Below are 18,642 nucleotides of genomic sequence, written 5' to 3'. Positions count from 1 at the left end.
CACGGTAAGCCAAACCCTATCGACAGCACAAAGAATGCAGGTGTCTGCCTCACCCAGGGGAATTCCTGATGCGGGTCACCTCATTTTTAGGTTCTTCAATAGTCCTTATGGCGATGCCGCTACCGAATTACTTAGGTTGCTCAGGTCCACATTCCAAAGCAGCTGCTTTGGAAAATCAGGGCTTGCATTTCCGTAACACTTCGCAGCTCAGTTCACAGAGCACTTCAGTCCATTTGGAAGGCACCTAGGCAAGTTACCACAAAGCAGATTACCGTAGCTGCTACTCTCCTGCTTTTCTGCAAGGCTTATCGAGTCCAGGCTTGGTCAGCTTCGTCTAGCTTCACAGCTTCACATACTGCGTAAGGACTCTGCAAAATTCTCTATTCTGTAACGCTGAGCAAAGGAAAATCTTCGCACTCTCAGATACAGATTTAAGGTGAATTGCCCAACATGAAACAAAAAGGTTGCGGCTCTGTATTACCCAACTAGTGCTCTAGACATTGTTATTCGTAGCATTCATTTGACCTTCATAATCGGCCAGTCTTCTGCATAGTGAAAATAGGTGGAAGGGAAGAAGGCAAAGGCTACTTTTACCCTCCACATATCTAAACAGTGCCAGAGGGGCCAGATACATTTGGATTCTTCCTAAGTTACTCAGAGACCATGCTGAAATATCTAGAATAAAAGTAAAAGGCTCCTTTCATTAACTTATGCATGTGTCAAGGTTTTATTGCAAGTCATATATATGTGTGTGTGTACATGTGTATATATATACGTGTATGTATATATGTGTGTGTGTGTATATACATATGCAAGGTTGGGCTAACAGGCATATTCTAGGTAAAGGGTAAGCTGATATGAGAAGGTGACCCAGGCATAATGGCAATGTCACAGTGGTTCTTGATTCAAGATTATTTTTTTTTGTGGGGCAAAATAACATAATCCTATGAGCAAAAGCAGTGAAAGAAAAAAAATGGCTAAATACTTAACCGTTCTCGTCCTGGAGAGCAACCCAATAAACAGGAGCAACCAAAAGCTACAAACGTACAACCCTCCTCTTCGCAGGCACCAATGATTGCTGTCCTAAGCACAGATTCAAAAACATGCCAACGTTGGTCTGTCTTCCTTTTCCCCTGCACATTCCTCCCGCAGATCTCGAACTACAACTTTGTATCAGGGAAATAGCTGCATGCCACGAGATGACTTGGAGAGAGACCACTGTCTCAACATAGCATGAAGATGACCAAATAGCGACAAAGTAAATCATCCCTCAAAGATAAGTCAATAGCGAATAAGTAGTTTTATCTGTCAGGAGTTAACATGCAACGAATTCTTGCAAAGGTTACACAACACAAAATCTACTAGCAGTTAGATGCGAGTTCCCTCACACATGCTAACCAAGGAAGCCTCCGGAGGAATAGATCCCATTTGACTTCTTGATGAAAAGCCTTAACAACAGCAAGCTGTATGTATAAACTCCTAGAAAAGGATTACATCCTAAGAGATTGTTAGCTTATAGCCAGATATCTTACGGTAAAGATGCCCTTTGTAATTATTTCTTGGGAAATGTGTTCAATTTCCATTTAAAAATATTTAAAACCACCAGTGAATGAGGGGAAGAGTTTATAATGAATAAAAAAAAATCCTAAAGGTGCTTAAAAAACCAAAAACACTTGTTGAACACCACCATCCCCCCTCCCCCACTCTGAACTCATAAACAGTCTGGAATTTAACCCATAGTTAAATCTGACAGACCAGTGAAAAGCTTAACTTGTTTTTCACTTCTGTCACTATTTGCATTTTTATTTTTTTCCATTACATAAAAGCATTGATCTGTTTGGATTTTCTTCTTGAATATACTTTTCAAGTTCTCGTATATATTTCTACCATGGCATGATATCTGTCCTATAAACTCTGTGACAACATAGCTTATGATGTTTAAAGTATTCTATTTAATTAAAAGAAATTAAGCATCCTCCTAAAATGTGCAAGCAGCAGTTGTATATTCTGAAATTCAGGATGTAAGTACACATCCCTTAAATTTTCCTAACTTTTTGAATAAATAGATCCTCTGAGGTTCCCCAGATAAGATATATTTTAGATTACTTAGGCTATCCAAAGAATGTTTTTGCCACTCTGTGCAATTAGAGCTGAAAGTGCATTTATCTTGCTATAAATAAGGTGACTCTTAAAGAATGAAGTTCAGAAGTGTAAATGTCAACTCTTTAGTGGACATATCTTTGATAGGGTAACTCCGTATCTCAAGATACCTAGGCAAGTTTCACTCAAATTTGAAATTAATTCTGACTTTTATAATATATGTAAGTTCAAAAAACTGATGGAATAATTTCAGAATTAAATTATATGAGTTTTATCATAAAACCTAAGTGTTTACATAGCTGTTTTGAAAGTTACCATTTAAATATGATATTAACTTAAAATCACTCCCAAAATTGTATAGAGTAAAAAAAAAAACAACTGAAATGTACCAGAACAATCTATGTATGGAATAATTCAGTTCATCAGAAGCAAATCCTCTATTCCCTACTTTAAAGTACTTGGGTTTAGATACACTACTTCAAAAGGGAAAAGTGCAAGGGCAATTAGCTGTTGGTGTCTCTTTCTTTTACTACAGTAAAAATATATTTTACAGCTATGGATGACCTTGTGCAAACCATAATCAGCAGCTTTGGATGTCCCAGGTTAGAAACGTTAAATAATGAGGACAGCAGAGCAATACACAATGGGCAGAAATTCCCACTATATAGAAGGCATAGTTAACAGTGGCTTTTTTTTATAAGTATCAAAGTATTTTTGCATTGTGTTGAAGTAATACACTGTTCTACTCCTCTGTGCAGGAATTCATTTAATTCAGTGTGTGCAAATCTGCATCAGAATTCACATCCTTATAGGCTTTCCAGTAAAGTGAAACATCAATATTTTTTTTTTGCATCTACACGTAAGGTCATGGCTATCACTTTTACCTACTATTCCTATTTGCTTACATACACATATATCACACTGTAGTAAGCAGTTTGTAATAGAAACATTTAATGCTTTTTTAAAAAAACTGTTCAATGACAGTAACAGTTTTTACAACCTGTAAAGTGACCCACAAGGTTCTGTTCAAACGATGACAGCATTATACAATCAGGGAAATCACAAAATGGTTTGGGTTGGAAGGGACCTTTAAAGCTCATCCAGTCAAACCCCCTGCCTTGGGCAGGGACATCTTTCAATAGACCTGGCTGCTCAGAAAAAGCCCTGTTCAACCGGACCTCGAGCACTTCCAGTGATACACGCAGCATCTCTGGGCAACCTGTTCCAGTGCCTCATCGCCCTTATTATCCTGTGTTTATTGTTCAGAAAATTTGTGAATGCTGGCCTTTGTGCTGTCTCTTAAATAGCAACCTTATTCAAAGATCTTCCACACTTAGCAACTGAGCCTGACTACCTAGACTACTAAGGCCACCCAGTGATACCAGGGTTTTCAAGACACCATGCAAGGAGTTTGCACCTAAGAACGCTGTCAGCTGGAGGACATGCAGTGTTTTGAACACTTACATCAACATTTACAGCACAATTTCTGAGCCAGCTTCCCATAGACGTTGAGTGTACCATTTTAGACACGCCAGGCGTCACAAAGAAAGCCTGTAACAGAATGAAGACACAGCCTAGCGGCTAGCTGCAGAGCCAAGGGCAAGACAATTCCTTCAGCACAAGTTTAGCCTATGCCCAGCTAAAGTGACAGCACAGGCATAGCGATGGGCAGCATAACAAAGCTGGAATACTCAGCGGACTAATAATACTTTTAAGAGACTATTAGATTCTGCCACCTTGAAGAAATTGGTCATGCGATGAAAGCAAAAGGCCATCACAGAAGCTTTAGGAAAGGTTTACAATTAGCAAGATGACAGCACTTACTTAAAAGCAAAACTGAAGCATGAGTCTCACCCCAAAAAATTCCACCAGCATTGCTATCTGACTAACTGTTATATATGTTAGCAGTTTGTACCATGCATCTGGAAGTTCAAAAGTTATAATGCGTTTGATGCCCAAATTAAGGCATCAGCCTTAATCATGATAAAATAAGCCAGTTTTCAAATGTTTTTAAAGGAAAAAATAAATATCTTGTGGAAAATAATCTAATTTGGAATACTTCATAACTAAAGTGATTCTATGATTCTAAAGTAACTTCTATTCTATGATTCTATGATTCTAAAGTAACTTAAAGTTCACTTTTATTGAGAAACTAATCCTCTCTTTAATTAATATAAATGTAACCATGCGTGTTCTAATATGACAGTAAAAACCAACTAATTTTGCATTGTTCTGTAATCAGTAAAGATAAATCTAAACCCATGATAAAAACAATGATAAATGCGTTTCAGTATTCTCAACAATTATGCTTAAGTTTCAGTGTGGGGAAAAAAAACAACCAAGAAGCACAGCATTAGCACCTCAAGCTTCCTACGTTTTACACATTCAGAAAAAGTAACAGCTTAAGTCAATCACATTTGACTGCTATCCAGTTATTTATATGAGTAAATGAAGCTGGCGTCCGAGTGGGGAGATGAACTGGCAACTTGCCGCAGCCTTGAGTTACAATTTGTATATAATGGAGCAAACTGCAAGCGCTCTGATTGGAGCCTATCTATGTGGATGAAGCTAAGCAGAAGAGTTCAAATAGGCAACATTTTATTTTAATTAATGAGGAAGTAAGATAGAGATTTCTTCAATCTGCAGGTGAAATTGCCCAGGACAGATCTGCAGAAGAACTCGGCTCCATCATGACCTGAAGTCTGGACCGCCCGTAGAGTTAGATACCCAACAGTCTCCCTTGAGATAGGAAACCCTTGCTGTGGACTTCTCACCCATGCATTTCCAGTTCCACTGTCTGAATGGAGCAGCTAAAACCAAAGTGAAAATTCTCATCATTGTTGGCAGCCTGAGAGACTCCACAACACGCTGGTCTGTGCTACGGCCATGGTTACAATAGAGAGGCACACACCATAATGAAAGGATAACTCAGCTGGCTGGGAAAGGTCATTTCCAGTGATTCCACACCTTTAAAGATCATTTTGGGTGGGAGTGGAGTGCAGGAGAAATTAAATTATTCCTCCTCAGCACAAGTGTGTTGAACAGGATGAAAAAGATTTCTTGAGATTTGAGTACCTCGAAGCAGATTAGCAGCTCACATTCACATCTTACAGGAATCGGGGAAGAAATGGTTATTTTCAAGTGACTTCACAGATAACATACAAACCCACAAATTTCATACAAAAAAAAAGATGATCCATGCTGTTTAGGCACTTTTCTAAGATATTCCAAAGCTGAGAGCAGCTTAGAAATAAACTACTTTCCCTAATTGTCTTTTTATCAAATAATTGTATTACCCTACACAGCATGAACAGCCCACAGCAGGAGCTTCCATAACCAACAGTGACTCCATCCTGAAGTTTCTACTAATTCCCAACACATGGTGGGAATAGTCCACTGGGATTTTCCAGTGTTCAGAAGTACGCAGTGAGTAGCTGCCCACTTTTGCAAGATATCTTCCATTTTGGAGGTGATGAAAACATTTGCAACAGTAGCTTATGTATTACATCATGATTATGCATTCCCCTCTATGCCTGATACTTCAAAAAAATATTTCCTATATGCATTTCATAGCAAAATTACTTTGTTCTATTTTCTGATTTGTAAGCATTTGTGTCCATGTAAAAATGACCTCTTAACATGTACTTAGGAATGGAAAGCCATGCCTGTGGCCTTTTCTTTCTCCAGAATTCACTCTCTAGTTGAAACATTGGCCAAGGCACAAATAAACAAACATTAGTAAATATGAGACTGGACTGCCATTGCTTCTCAAGCCTGCCAATACCAGATATGGATCCAGAGATACTGCTGGCTTTGCCTCTTCCAGAATAACCTTTCCAAGGAGCTACACCCTCGTCTAGCTTGCTCAGATTCTGAAAATCACTGTTTATGACTGTGGCTATAATAGTTGACCTAACCAGAAGTGCCAGGAATCAAACCACAGACTTTGGAAAGCAACAGGATCCATAAGCTACAGACTCCTTGTTTGAGAGGCTATGGTATGAGAGTCCCAATCCTAAGCCACATGAGATGGTCATGCCAGTATAATAGTTCACATTCTGCAAATCACAGCCATATTGTTAAGTCTTTCAACGTCTGGCATAGTTTTAAATGGACAACAAATCTGTTTGTCGGATAAAGTCTGAACTGCTAAATAAATAGTGATAAATTTCCTAATACCACTGGGCAGAGTGTTCCTGCAAGTACAACGTGTGTTTATCAGTTTCCCACTGAGCTAGCGTTGACTTTCAAATTTCCTTTAATCCTATTATAGTAAACATAGAACAGCTCTCTGGCAAACAAGAGTAACATTCTTCCTGTAATATCATATCCTTCTTTTAAAGAAACCTTAGAGATGTCCAGAAAAGAACTAGTCTCAACTTGGAATGACACAGTAAACTTGTTTCCAAAGAAACTAAAGTTTTATAAAATATTGGATTTTATACTGAAAAAAACAAGACTATTTTTATAAAGAGAAGATTGGCAATTTCTGATAGGTACTCAAAATAGCATTTGCACGTATCATACTTTGAAAGTCAGCTATTGAAACACTAACATAAAAGTATTTTTCTAGTTGGAAGCAGTTTAGCTGAGCTGAAGGGTGTAGAATTCAGAAAATAGTAGAAAATTCCTGGCATTTTGGATGTAGAACTCAGAAAATAGTAGACTGTCACTCATGAAGGAGCTTTTTCAGTGCTCCTTCAAGAAGAAAGAACATCAAGTGCAGACGACTTTAAAAAAAAGCGGATAAAGAAAACCAAATGGGATTTATTATGGTACAATTTGTATTTAAAGCTTCACTTCATTTGGGAGGAATTTATGGTAGACAAAGGTGGGATTTGTCTAACAGTTAAAAAAAAATAACCTAGATTGAGCTGTTGAATAACTTCGTGGAAGTAACTGAAGGGACTTTGGGAACCTGAAAGCGAGACAGTTTCAGATGACAGAAATGAGCTCAATTTCCAACCGCGTGCATTTGTCTTGCTTGCTTCAGGGTTCCTACAGAAGAAGGGTCATTACATACAACAAAAACAGCATACGATGGTCCTGTTTTCACACATCTTCTGTGATTTTTGAATAAAAGGATAAATTTTCCTAATAATCAGTTTATGTGACATTTGAATCTTCAGCTTCAGATACCCTTAAGAAAACATGACTTCTGGGCTATGACTTTACTTAAGGCTCGGCTTCAGTAAGGAACGGAAATATTAAAGAGGCAGATCAACAATCTTTCCCTGCCTACACAGAATCCAAGGTGCTTATAAATTGTTTTTGTTTGTAAGTATTCACTCTTAAGAGTATCTGGGCAGAAGCTGTTCTCACTGAAGGATCAGGCATAGTTTCCATGGGCTTCATTAATGAAGAACATAGACCAAAGTCAACAAACATGCCTAGTATAAAGCCACAGTGTGTAGTAATCCGAAAGGTGTCAGCCAGGGAACAAATTAAATCGAAATAGGAGCGATAGCCATCTCTCTCTTTATCAGGAGACTTTACTGGATGTATCCATTAAGTCATGCAACACGCTCACATATTCCCCGTCTTCTCTGCTTGTCAACCTCTTCTTGTCCTTGCAAAGGACACTGAGCTCCAAATTATGTTGACGGAACAGGAACTGACAAACGATAGATGGATCATAACAAAAAACATGCCTAGAGCAAGGATGTCTGACATCTGAGAGCCGGGATGTTTTCATTTTGGATAGAAGCTCTGACCCACTATTTACACCCCTGTCCCAAGCTCTCCCACATATTTTTAAATGACTACTTTCCAGATGTTATCTCTATGGAGACTGGCCAGATTTATGGGAAGGATCTCGCTCAACTCTAAGCCCAACTAGTGTTTTGGCCTCACTGGAAGTGAGATTAGGTCTGAGATTTGCACCAGGAAAAAACTGCAGCTTCATGCCAGAAACGGTCATGCAGAATTTCCACAATGCACTGTGTTTGCAGTTTGTTAGCACTACTGTAGAATATCAGGCTATTTGGCATTATCGTAATAGCGCTTAAGGGGAGCAAAAGAATAGACTAGACATGGCTGCAATCCACCACAAAACTGCGCGCACATGAAGAAGGGCAGCTAGTTCTCTTGTAGCACCAGCTCAATGCAGTTTTCCAACTCCAGCAAGTGTTTGTACAAGACAAGGTCAACAACGCACTCTGCATGAGTTGTACAAATGCTGTTTCCAAGGTTTAAGAGAAGTTAAAAATTTGGGAAATTTTTAAGATTTATTGCTGTTAAATCCACAGTCTGGTGGTGTATTTGTGCATTGCCCAACACACTCAATAAAAACTGGTTCCAAAATGAAATTTGGAGGGTAAATAATATATTTTCCTTTCCCAGTGTACTTTACTTCTCCCACTTCCTTAACACAAAATAGGCAGAAATGTAATCTTTATGAGACTTTTTGTATTTGAGTGTATCACGGTTTTCATTTCCTCTTAGTTTCATTACAAAGTATGGTTTCCTAAAATACTCTCCTCCTAAAGAATAATGACTTTAAAACTGTCTGGAATGAGAGATCAATTTACCTTTTTCTTTCTATAAAGATGCTTGTAGTAAAGACAGTAGAACACATATTTCTATATACCACATACATTTACAATATAACTAATTCTACATGGCAGCACAGCCTCTACGAAAAACTGACCTTACTAAATCCCCCTTAATTTTGTGACTAATCTAAAATATGCTGCTATAACTCTTACAGATATTATGTAGACTGCTACAACAGGAAAAAAAAAAAATACAGAATCTCATAGATAAGCATGGTTATGCCCAGAAGAAAAAAATGAATGTGAAAAGTGGATGCTGTAAGATGACTTTTTGACAAAGACAGGTTACAACTGAAGTTGCCACGATTGCATCACTCCAGATATTGAAAGACAGATTGCCCTCTGTTTTGACGACCTGGAGCAAGACAGATTCTTATGGCCTGTTTCCCTTTCTGAAACAGGCTTCAAAAAAATCTTCTTAAAAAACTGCTAATAAAAGTCTTAATGCACTGAGAACAAGAAATAGCATGGTTTCAAGTGACATACCCATAATCAGATCAACTCATGTTAAAATCTACACTTCATCCCACAGAGCGGCTATGCGTCGCAATAAGGTTTGGAGTAGACAACCTCCAGCAACAGAAATACAGTCGTCTGAGAAGAAAAAGCTCTCTTGTTTTTCAGTTCCTGTTGTTCCAAATAGCACAACATTTTCTGCCTTCTAAAAGCAGTCTTGGAGCAGTCACAGTGATCCAGAACAAGAAGAAGCTTCATATCATTCATGCTATACACACACAGCCCTATGATTTCCATCACGATCCCTGTGAAAATGTGTGTAAAACTGAAGTCTCAGCAAGAAGCCCAATTTTTGCAGCAATGGCGACCATCCTCCGTTACTGACTGAGAAGGATTTGATCCCTAATTGCTCCCATAATGTATTTTCTAGTTAGAAACGCTCTCATACAAAATATAATGGTTTATAATTAACAAAATCATCATTCAATTTAAAATAATTTTCACAAAAGAAGCAAACTAAAGAAAAACAAGAAAGTGCAAAAAAGTCATCCAAATCACCAAACAACAGAAAACTGAAAAGTTTTCAGCGTTAGAGTGGAAAAAAATGTTTTAGCATTTTTTTTTAAACAGAAGCTTTAAATTTTAAGTGGATCTTTCTAAACATGTCCCTGGGCATCGCACATTCCCACCTGCTTGGGGCAACTGGACTCCAGAGCCGGAGGATGTTTCCCATGATGGGCTGGGACCCAGAAATGCCACCACAGGCGGCACCTTCTTCCTCCACAGCAATACATCTGGTGTGCTATGGGAAATGTAGTCAACCAAAATGCTGCACCCACAAAACACGGGGCAGCATTTCTAAATGACAGTTTTTCAGTTTCAAGCCAACATTTCTCACCACCCCCAAAGGCAATGAGGAACATAAACACAGCCCCGTGAACCTTTATACGCAGAAGGGCTACAGCCGGTGACTGGCAAACAACCATGAAGAAGCGCCAGCAGTCCTTTCCTAAATGCAACTGCAGCGTTCACATTCACCAGACAAGTACAAGGCTGCATTATCCAAAGTTCACACTCAAAAAGTAGTCTGCTATCACATGCCAGACTATAAAATAAAGTAAAACAGCCATATTCTTTTAGAACTGAAGGAACATCAGCGTGCGTATATGCAAGTATGGCAGCCCCAGCTTGTTGCAGGGTTGTGCTCTCCATCTGAGCCAGAAGGAGCTTCCTGGTAACACATGTGTGTGTGCGTAGGCAGTGGTGCAAGAAGCAGGGACTATCCCGCACCCCTGGGAAAAACGTCTAGTGTCTGCTTCAAACTGCACGGTGCATCCGTACGAGTGGTCTGCAAACGGACCAGGCCTGCGTTAGCAGGTAGCACAGCCCAACAGACATACGGAGCAAAACATTTAAGGTGGAAGACTTTCTATCAACACTGTACTCATTTTATAGGGTTTTACTTCAGGATAGCTCTGGTCTGGTCACATGCACTGAATTTCCAGCAATGACTCAATCACATCTTCTAGTTTAGATTCATCCTAAAGGAATCCAGCTGGCCCACCATGAGGTATATGGAGATGGACAGTAAGTGGGAACAACTGGAAGACTGGCGTCAAAAGTACACTCCCGACACGAACGACAACGCTAATACAAATGCACAACCACACCCACGAGCATCTGTGAGAGCAAAGTCAAAGACCTTTTTGTGCTGCTCTTGAAGAGACTCTTCGGATGTCAGTAAATCTGCACGCTGACTCGAACTGCTCATTGAACCAATTCTAACTCAAGCATCAGAAACTGGTAAATTCCAGTTTTTGAATTCCAAATTGGAATTTACCAGTTTCTGATGCTTGAGCTAGAATTATTGCAATGTGAATTCAGTAATAGTGTGTGGAGAACTATGAAACTGAGCAGTTGGAATTTACCAGTTACCAAATTTATCAAGCAAAACCAAAGCAGGACTAAACTATTTATTACAGAAAAGGATGATCTGGATCTACTTTCATAAGCATTGACAAACGGTGACTGAAACCAAGCGTTTTCCAAAGGACAGGATTTATCAATATAGTTCAGTTGGCAATTCAGATATGAATTTTTACCCTCACCTGATACTGTGGAAAGAAACAAAAATCTCCCAAGTTTTATTCTTCAACTTCTCGTACCTTTGTTCTGTTTCACATTGAAAGTCATATTGCATGACAGCACAGCCTATTTGAAAGCTAAATAAAAAGCAAATAGGTCAGCTAAACCAATGAGCTCAAAATCTAGGGTTACTGGCGTTTATTTTTGTGGCACCTTTTTAGAGGTCTTACTGATGCTTTTCACTGACACATCTTTCACCTACTTATCATGCTGCAATGGAAGGCTGAGCAAACCTCACTGTCACCAGACATACCTCCTCCCCGCGCACAAGAGCTCTGCACGATCAGTGGGCTCCAAGAGATGCAAGAAAGCAAAATCCTGCCTGCTAGGTTTCTCACTTATCCTACAACAGAGATTTAGCAAATCGGTCTGCTCTTTTCAGCTTCACAGTAATCACGCACAAATGCTTAGAATTTAGGACTTCACTGCACGTCTGGGATGATGGCAGTTCATGAGGACCGTGCAACAAAAATGAGAGAGAGAGGTCCCTTGCTCAGAGCCTGAATACTGAGACGGAACCCTCACATCCTGGCTCTCAGTAATACGCAGATTGCTGTGCCTTACTTCTATTCAATTGTTCTTCTCAGAGCCCTTCTTTAAAATCTTAGACTATTATTATTCTGCCTTAACTTTTGGAAAGAGATGAGGAAAGGCAAGCCGGAGAACTACACACCGAGTTTAGCAAGCAAAGCATCTGCATTAAAATATATCAGGCATCCTAAGCAAATATTTCCAGCGGCATGTACTTTTTGGAGTTCAGGCAACAAACTAACCCCCGAAGGGAACACCGTATCTGTATTGTATTGGCACTGGTGGGAAGACAAGACTCTGACCCAATGTTGATTTCTCCCTGGTTTAGCAAGAAATAGCCTTGAAGTGGCCTGATAACCAGCTTGCTAATTAGGGCTCTGTGCAGACATTGCTTGGTCTTGCACCTGCTGCTTCGCGAATCTGGGGAGGACTGTGGGATTCTTAACCTGGGGCTTTTCCTTAGGGAATCTCTGCCGCAGTCATTTATCAGGCTGAAGTTCACTTGACACTACTTATCGGGATTTCATTCAGTTTATTTCTTCTCTTTCAGAGAAAAAAGAGGTTGAAGTTGTTATGAGCTGTTAATTTTGCCCTCAAAAACCCACCGAAAGTTATATAACCACTTTCACAACAGCGTGCTAAAAACAAGAGTTGTTCAGCCAAATGCCACTGCGAGTTTTTTATAAGACCTGTGACTCCAATTCTGCAAGACCTGTGAACGCGCAAATATTTCCTTAGCTTTAGCAGAAAGTCAAGCAGGAGCTCCTTGTGAGACGGCCATGGGTTTGTATTACTATAATCCTCATTTGCAAGGGGAAAAAAAACAATGTATACGCGTATATATTATATATATATATATTTCCAACTCATGACTTCAAGTAATGCTATTCGCTCTTGGAGCTGATCCCTCGTGGGGTTTCATAATCGCAAACCATCATTAACCCAAAGCAAAGAAAGAAAAGTACAAAGGGGCACAGGTTTCAAGCAGGAGATTATTTCCCCCCCACCACCTTTTTTTTTTCCACTTGGGAGGGAGCGCGGAGAGGGCACACACGACGCTTCAACCCCAAAGGGATCCGGCCCTTCAGGTAACTTCCCAGCGCGCTGGGAGCAAAGCCCCGGGACCCAGCCGGGAGCCGGCTCTGGCTAATGGAGCTCCGCACCCCTGGAAACGCCCCGCGGGCGGGGGACGCGCTGCTCCCCGCGGAGACAGACAGACAGACAGACAGACAGGCAGGCAGGCAGGCAGGCGGCGGGGACCCCGGCGTGGGGACGGGCAGGGTGGGCGCCCACGAGGGGTGCGGGGCGAGGGGCTGCGGGGCGGCCCCGCGCTGTCACCGCCGCCGCCGGCCCGGCCCGCAGCCCGCCCGGTGCGCCGCGCCGCTGCCTGCCCCGAAGGGGCGATGGGCGTCGGAGGGCAGGAGGAAAAGGACAAGAGAAGCGGCGGTGCCGGAGCAGGACGCCCGGCCGCCCCATACCTGCAGGGAGGCGGGGAAGGGTCCGCAGCGCGCTCCGTCCTGCCAGCTATAGATCCTATAGGTCCCAAGGGGGGACGAAGCGGGGTGGCGGTCGCCGTCCGCTCCTGCCGCTGCTGCTGCCGGCGGTGGTGCGAAGCCCTCGCTGGCTGCAGATGCCCATAGGCGCGCAGTGTCCCGGGGGGCGGGGGGCAGGGGGGGGAGAGCGGTGCGTGGAGGGAGCGGGGCGGCTTTGCCGGTCCCGGCGGCGGAGGGGGAGCTCGGCACTGGCTGGGCGCAGCCGCTGCCCGCCGAGAGGATCAAGCCCCAGCTTTCGATTGGCTCCGGTGGCCCAAACAGCCCAGAGCAGCCCACGCCAGCCCGCCCGCCTCCCCTCCGCCGCCCCACACGCTCCGCTCGCCCGCCGCTCCGCTCCTCCCTGCCCGCCGCCGGCCCCGCAACCTGGTGGTGGGCAGATCTAAACCCCCGCTCCTTTTCTCTTCTTCTCCCCCCCCACCCACCCGCCTTTTCCCTAATACGACGTCCAATCCCGAGGCTTTTGTTTATGCAGGGACATTCTCACCCCGGGTCTGACAAAACACGCTCTCCTTTCCCTTCGCATCTTCCTCCTTTGGCCGCAGGACCCGCAACTTTAAGCGCTCATGACATCTTGTGTCACGCTCAATATTTCAGCCCCGTTTGTTCTCCGAACATTTTAAAAAATAGCCCTAGCTGGTAAAATTAAAAGCATGCAGCGCCTGATCACCTGAGGGCTAAATCTGGGGTAGGACAAAGCATTCTTTGCCCGAGTTTAGTTTGCTTTTCTTACGCTGTTTGGGTTCCTGGCCCTGTCTTGGTTAACTACACGTCAAATCATGGCATGCCCAGAAAATAAAATCAGGATGCTAAGCCTCCTCTTCCTGAATCTAGGGTTATTAAATTGTAGCGGCTGTGATTGTCATTCCTTAGTGCAACGTTGATGTTGGTGTTCTTTTCGCTCAGGGTGACTTAAGCGGCCTATGGAAAAGGATTCTCCCTCCCACAGACGTTCTGTAGTCTTAAGTCAAACCTTAGACCTGTCTTCTGGGCAAAATGGCAATCCTTTGGTTTCAGTATGACCCTCTGTTCAAACAAGAATACAGCTGAACCAGATAAATAGGCCCTTTGGGTTTTCTCAGTGCAGGAAGATGTTGTAATATTTCCAGTAAACATGTTGGCAAAATTGCTTATTAAAATTAGGGAGAACAAAATGATCAGTTATGTACTTTTAATTAGTGCAATGACCTGCATTTAACTGATGCTGTTAAGTAATGGCAATGTCTGTTGGTACATCAGGTGCCATTAAAAGTCAACATTTGTCCAAATTTGGCAGACTGTAGCACTTGAAACAGAGAAGGGAGTTGCAGAGATACCTTTGCATGACAGCAGCACGTACATTCTCAAATGGTAACCTCCATAACTTCTTTAATTGATTCTGTATTTAATTTTTTTTTCCCCGCAAAATTGTACGCTATTTGTCCTTCTCTAGAAAGCATGCATACTTTTGCCTCTTTGGGGCATACAGAACTAGTTAAAACAAATGCTTTTGTTTATTTATTTTTTTTGTTCAGGCAAAAGTCAGAAAAATAAAAATAGAAATATTGAGAAATATATAAAACCAGACATATTTAGAAATATTCATACTTGTGGTATAATCCATGCCTCATTTGAAAAGCTCTATTAGCAAAAACGTCCCTCGGTGAATTCAGTGGAGCTACACCTCTAGAACACAAGAGTAACTAAAAAAAAAAGTTTCCTTTTTTTCCTTCACATATTGCCTATTTATTTTCCTGGGAGAAATGAAATCACTACTTTAGAGATCAAGCTACATTTCTAGCCACGGCCCAACAGGCACAGCAGCCACTGCATCTCCATCACCCCCCCACACCTCTACAGCGGGCATATTTCTTCCCGCACCCTCCTTATCCAAGTCACCAGCTGATTGTCTTTCAATATTCCCTAAGCCAGAAGGTGGTGCCTTCCTTCACCCTGACTTCTTCCTAGGAAGAGTGCTTACTCTTGAATCATGCTCCAGTTTCAACCCCTTTTTTCAGCGTCCCCTTTTTCTCCCTCGACAGACGGAGCTGTGTCGGAGGAAGGGGTACGGCTCCCCCGCTGAGCGGCTGTTGAAGGAAACACCGTGGCAGGCTGTTCCCTTAGGCCTCCTTCCAGTTACTAGTTTTCAACTGTATTATCTTATCATCTCTATCCAAATTTTATCTCCTGCTTTGTGTTATTTTGGGGAAAAGCTCTGCAGTCAATACGGAAGTTTTCCTGTAACAAATTCTTTGTGCTCCTCCTTATAACCCAGGAACTTTCTGTGGTACAGATGACTTGGGACTTCATAAGATTTTGTTCTTCCAGAGCTGCTACTTCCCGTTAGCCATTCTCAACGTTGTGTTTGTTTCCTTCTGTGTTAGTTTGGATTCCTTTACAGCACTGATTAGGTTTCCCTCTAGTCTCGTTCAATTTAATAGCTTTTAACCTGTCCGTTTTATTTATGTCTGCTTAAGTGCTTATTTAATCTTTTCCCTTATAACTATAATGACCTTCCACAGGTTACTATAATCCTAGAAGGTATGTGGGGAATTTAAAGATTTAAAAGTCGTTTGACTTCATAAATAATTTTTATTTTCTCATTACATGCCTTATGTTTAAAACAGGAATGTTACATTTTCTATTTGATCAAAGTTTGTTTTTCACACATATTCCTTCCACATATCTAGTAGCGAGGCTAACTGAGACTTTTTTTTTTTTTTACAATTTGGTTAATGGGAACTGCAAAGGGGGTTGATCTGCCATAGAAAATACATAGCATGTTTATTCTTTGCTCTTGTCTACAACCAGAGCTTTATGGCATTCAAAATACTTTAGTTAGTTGTGCAGGTTTTTGTTTTGATTTTTAAAACTAAAATAGTTATATGCTTCAGATATAGCAATTACCTAGAAATACCAGTTTAAAGTACAGTCATATTGGTATCACTGCATCTTTCCTCCAGTGTGACTTCTATTGTGTGCTGTGCTTAAACTAACAGACTAACCTTTTAACATCCCCTGGCAATTACAGAGCTCATAATTCAGCAAGCTGTTGAAGCATATACCTACTTTTAATCTACAGATTTCATGACTGCATTCTACTTCTGATGTGGCCACGTTTCAGGAATGACTGTAATCCATGTCTTTTGTCTCACACTGAGACGAAACACAAACAACTGGTGCCCATCTCCTTCACAGCAAGGACCATATCTTCGTCACTGCTGTGACAGAAATTCTGTTCTGCTCAGCAGCACTGAACACAGAGCTCATCTCGATCTGTGACGACATCTGGCAGGAGAGCCTGCAGAGCACGAAGGGCTGTAGACCTGAGAGATCTGGTGATTCCATCATACAAGTTTTCCCTGCTTGTAAATTGACATATCTACAATGAATGAACAAACTGGTCATTTGCCGCAGGTTAGGAACATCTCTCTCAGGCCCTGACTAAGCAGCCAAGCTCTGGAGCCAGGAGCTGCGCTCAATGCTTTCCTAGGAGATCAGTGTCCTGAGAAGCCTGACTGTCTGGCTGGCATATGTTTCCAATTCAGGCACAGGGGGCAACCCCACAAACTGCTTTCACTGCCTTGCATCCCCTTTGGTTTTGTGCTCTTCCCACCTCTTGATTAACCTGCTTTATCTCCTTCTAGTCCTAACTCATCTTTATCCAAGACTTTCCGTACAAGCTCTTTGATTTCCTGACCTTGCTCTTGGTTTGCTCTTTGGCTTGGGGTATCGTTGATTTCTCTGTTTTCCTGAGCGTGCTTTCCATCTGGAGCCTTGGGCTGGTCTGCCCTCTGTGACTGACTCCTGGTCTTGAGTTTCCCCAGTCTCGGTGGCTGGACCCACCCCAGCTATAGTCACTTCGCACAAGTATTCCACTTGTGGCTCCTTGATAATTCCCATTTAAAGCCACCTTGCTTGAATGGGAATTACAAAACATGATATCCCACTGCTGACGCAGAGCGTTTGGCACATAGCTTATCTGTGTGATAATTCAGCTGCCTGTGGAATAGGTCGTAGCGGCAATATTGGGTCGTGGCTTAGGAGAAGCTGCGAGAATGCAGGAGAATGTCACATCCCCCTACGATTAATCACGCTTGTCAAGATCTTCAACAGCTCGTACTGTTTTCATAGACAATTAGGCACCTAAATGCCTTTGGACACAGTGCACCTGTTTTTTAATTTGGAGTCCTTTATAACATTGTGGACTCAAGCCAGAAAAGCACTCTAAGCAGCAGCAATTTGGATCCTGTTTTTTCAGTACTTTATCTCTGCTATGAAAAACAACTCTAAAATATGGCTCTACCTGAGACAGGGCAACATCCCATCCCGGGACATGAGTAAATACTTCTTCTAACCCCCCAGTAATGAACTTCATTAACATGGATAAACCTATTCCTGTCAAAAATGCCATCTTTACATTTCACAGTAGACATGAATGAAACTTTCTCTGTCTTGCCTTCAAATGTAAATTGCTCCGTGCACTCCTTAGAAGCAAAAGAAAGCGCTAACACTTTTCTCTGCCTTTACCTTCTTTCCCTTCATTCCCAGTAAAATTTCACTGAAGTCTAGCTCTACCCAGATGCCCTGAGCCCATCTGTACGCTCCAGCAGCTTGCGCGTTAGGTATTTAAAAGTTGCCTCTCCCTTGTGTGTTTCCTTGGAGGAAATGATTGCTCCTCACACATCTACCTTTGAAAACTCTTCAGAAGGCTCACAAATTCAGTTTACCGGATTAAAAAAAGATGAGTCCACACAGGGCCTGAAATAAACTTCTCCTTGACTGGAATTTTTTTTTCCAGCCCGGGGATGATTCCTACTTAGCCTGGTGAAGGCTTAATGATACATGCTGCCATACCGGTTTTGAGGAGATCGTGGTAAGAAAAGGGGCAACTAGTGAAGAACAGAAAAAAGCAGAGGGAAGGAGGGTGTGAAATGTTAATGCCGTCATTCCCTTTTAAGGCAGAGTGGGTCTGTAGATATTCACTGGTCCTTTCTCAGAACATGGTAGCCCAAAACATGCTTCTCAACACTAAGTCATGAACACTTTACAAAATCCTTGCATTCTCAATTGAGGAACCTGAGCTACCCAGAACCCTTCAAAAATTGCTCATCTAGAGTGAAAGCAGTGATGTCATATGCCAAAGCATTACACATGTCCAGGCCTATATTTTGTCTTTCGTACACATAGATCTGGATTTTTCCTTAGAACTGCTTTCAATGACAATTAAGAGAATAAACTAATGTAAAGCTATCTGAGGCCCGTCATTCCCTTTCTCTAAATTAAACTTAGACACTCCTTTTTTACCCTGTTTTGATGATGCGCCA

The 18,642-nt window shown here is 41.8% G+C and overlaps 1 protein-coding gene across 2 annotated transcripts in view; it reads right to left on the bottom strand.

The window, feature by feature from the left end:
• Positions 1–13,912, bottom strand: part of GREM2 (gremlin 2, DAN family BMP antagonist) — a 38,379-nt gene extending 24,467 nt beyond the window's left edge. The window contains exon 1 of one of the 2 annotated variants that reach the window (XM_074580017.1): positions 13,824–13,912. The gene's annotated coding sequence lies outside the window, so the exon portion shown is untranslated. Of the gene's footprint in view, positions 1–13,264; positions 13,550–13,823 lie in introns of those variants that run through there. The other variant, XM_074580021.1, reaches the window with a different exon arrangement.
• Positions 13,913–18,642: the final 4,730 nt, after the last annotated feature.

This window comes from Larus michahellis, chromosome 3 (genome assembly GCF_964199755.1).
Source record: "Larus michahellis chromosome 3, bLarMic1.1, whole genome shotgun sequence".
Classification (NCBI taxonomy): domain Eukaryota; kingdom Metazoa; phylum Chordata; class Aves; order Charadriiformes; family Laridae; genus Larus; species Larus michahellis.
This window is presented reverse-complemented; position numbering and strand designations above follow the sequence as displayed.